General features: G+C 35.6%; 1 pseudogene; it reads right to left on the reverse strand.

The window, feature by feature from the left end:
- Positions 1 to 790: 790 nt before the first annotated feature.
- On the reverse strand, positions 791 to 1,620 carry LOC130836997 (V-type proton ATPase subunit D-like; annotated as a pseudogene).
- Between the last annotated feature and the right edge of the window lie 1,647 nt (positions 1,621 to 3,267).

Raw genomic sequence — 3,267 nt, forward strand, 5'->3', positions numbered from 1 at the left:
GCTACTACATTTGTGCCACACTAGTTCCTTTTGCATGTGTTTATCAGCAATTGCCGTGTTACATTGACTTATGTTTCCAGTGCATGTCATCACCCACTTATGAGCTTTTCAGTGGCCAACAGAGGATCTGTGTTCAATAAAGTTGGATTGACCAAACTGAATTAGACAACAAATATTTTTGACTCTGTGCTGCTGGTCATTATTCCACCCAAGAACTGAGCATTTTCTTTTTTTTTCTTTTTTCTTTTTCATTTTTAAATCATTTTACTGTTATATACCACAGTCACATTTGAACTGGAAGAACTGTTCCCATGACAGACAAGACAGAGACCTGTCATTCAAGGAAGAATAAGTGAAGGTTTTCATAAAGCTTGAGAGGAGTCCCGCAGTAACTAACACAAGGATGGCTGCAGCAATCTCAGACAATGGTGTGCAAGTAGGTAGGAACAAAGGGTGCTCCAACAGTAGCTGGCCTACATGTATTGGCCTGAGACCACTGCTCTTTCCTAAGGGGAATTTCTTAATATGTTTGGTAAGCAGATCACTTGCAACAGACATATAAGTGGAGTAGGGTGACACTTCTGCAGAATAAATTATACACGTTTCTGGGCAGGTTCTAGAAATCTCACTGGTGATAAATGGTTGCTGAATTATGATTCTGCAAAAGTAATCCCATAAATAGACATCCAGGGAAACTTTACAACTGGTGAAATTCTTAGGCCAAAAAATAAATAGCCACACATACCAAACCTACACACCATGAATTAAAATGGTGTCATGTTAGGCCTTCTGAAAGAACCAGAGCAGGAAAGACTATTCAAATAGAAGATCCTCATCCTTCTCTTCAGCCAGAAGATTAGCAGGCTCCATCACCTCTCCAGCTGCCCTCCATTGCTCCAAGTCCTTCTCAGACTTTTCCTTGAGGATCTTTATCTTCTCCTGTATTTTCTTTAAGCTATAGAACTCTTCTCACTCTCTCTCATCCAGCTCTGTGATGATATAAGCAAGGGTTGGTTCAATCCGGGGAATGATGACATGTTCAATGTCATTTACACGCCTGTTGGTTATCTTAATAGCTTCATCCAAAGTAACAAAGGAAGTCTGCAGTGAAGCTAGTTCCATCAGTAATTCCACTGACTTGGCATAATTCCTCTTCAGTTTAGCCAACTGTTCCTCACCTCTGGCTAAACCAGTCAGTTCATAACTGTCAGTTCCTTCATAGTAATGTTCAAATACTGGCAAAGAAACACCTGCTACATTATCTTTCTTTGCTCTAATCTTCACTTGGGCTTTATTTACATTTTGGATAACTGTGGTGTTGAAATCCCCTGCTGTGAACTTGGCCTCAGCAAGTGAAAAGGCAGCTTCTCTCATCACTTCACCCATCAACATTTTAGTCTCTATTATCTTCTTAAGGATCTGTCAAAATCGAAGAGTTAAGGCATCAGATTTTTTCTTCAGGAGGTTTCGACCTGTCTGTGCTCCTTTTAACCGAGCCTTCATGGTGGTCTGTGCCATACGCGAGGGAAAGATTTCAATTAGGTCTTTGCCCGACATTCTGACGATGACTGTTCGGCTTGGGTCCCTGGCTGGGCAATCGTGGCTGCAACAACCCCAGCCACTGAGTTTTTCTCTATCGGAGTCAGCTGGTTCTCAGCATTTTCAATTTAAAACAGTCACTTTGGTTTTTTCCCAAGGCTTCCAAATCTAATGCATTTTTTCAGGAAAATATTTATTTTAAGCATAATTTCAATGTGTCACTTTTTATTTATGACAACTGTATTATCAATGGCTCTGCCAATAAAATCATTACTTAGTATGCCATACTGTAGGAAAGCTCACTCTCATTCATACATAATTTTTATTCTCATCTCTGAGAATTTATATATTGCTGTGTGCAGATAAAAGACGATATATCCCACACTCTCTCATTCTATTTTCAGTCTGTTATTCAAAAGATAATTCATGGGTCACCTTTAATGAATGGAGGTCTCTGATATTCCTGTTACTAGCATACTCTATAAATTATGAGTAGAATCATATGATTTTATAAAATCGTAAGATTGTATAGACATGTTTCAGTTTGGAATATAATATTCCATCTAACCAAAGTGTTTATCAAAAAAAGATTAATTAGTGTAAGTCTTTGAAAATTTGGTGAATCCCCAGTCTTTGGAAAAATTAAATATCCAATGCAAAACAATAAACCCATTCCCTAGGAGACAGATTTCTAGTTTTAAAGGAGGAGTAGCTTGAATTAACTTTAAATTGCTTCATTTCCTCAGGCTGGAATAAGTCCTCAAACTGGGTTTTTAATTGGTTCCCAAAGCTCTTTTTTTCTCAAATAGAATCATCAAACTCACTTTGAAATGGAATCTGAGCCTACATTAGCCCAAGGCAGAAAAAAAAAGAAACAAAATTTATGTTCACATTTTTCTTTAATCTAGCTGGTTTTACTTCTTGTGAAACCTCTAAGAATGAGAATTTAACTTTGTTTTGTTTAATGTTTGTTTTTTCTTAAGTGGTAATGTACCTAAGAGTAAACCCCTCTTAATAAAAGGCAATTTCCATTTTTAAAATACATTTTATATTAAAAGGTTATGGAAGTGTAATTCTAAATATATGTAGCAGTTGATTTCTGATTTATGAGGTTAAATAAAACAGATTACAGATTGATTCTATGTTAGCATTTATTTTATCTGTTGCTTTCCTCTGCCATATATGTATTTTTGTATCACTGTCATTATTTGAAATTGAAAGAGGACATGAGGTTTAGAAGATTTAGTCTTATTTATACTGTTGACAATGGCTATAAATGATTTTTTTTTAAGAAATTAGTCTGTTTACTGAAACCAGAAAAATAGGAAATACTCTTTTAGTACATGTATTGGGAAGGTTTGCTCTATTTTACCTGATGTAAAACTTTACCACGTACTGTTCTAATCCATATATCTCTATCTACTCACAGACTTCCCTCTAGATGGTGCAAAAAAATGAAGTAAAGCATTCAAGATAGCTCAATGATGTCATCTTTAATTGTCAAGCTCTTTCATTCTCCCAAAATTAGCTATGTTTTACATTTGTTTTAGAAAATCAAGTGTAACAACCATGTTACTAAATTTTAAGCCATTAATTATTCTATTAATTCAGTATAAATTGTGTGTGTGTGTATGTAGATAGAGAAAGAGAGATAGACATTTAATTCACATTATTTATGGTAGTTACACTTTATGAAGTCTACGTGAATACTAACTTAGGCGACATTGA

The sequence above is a fragment of the Hippopotamus amphibius genome, chromosome 15 (genome assembly GCF_030028045.1).
Source record: "Hippopotamus amphibius kiboko isolate mHipAmp2 chromosome 15, mHipAmp2.hap2, whole genome shotgun sequence".
In the NCBI taxonomy this organism is placed as follows: domain Eukaryota; kingdom Metazoa; phylum Chordata; class Mammalia; order Artiodactyla; family Hippopotamidae; genus Hippopotamus; species Hippopotamus amphibius.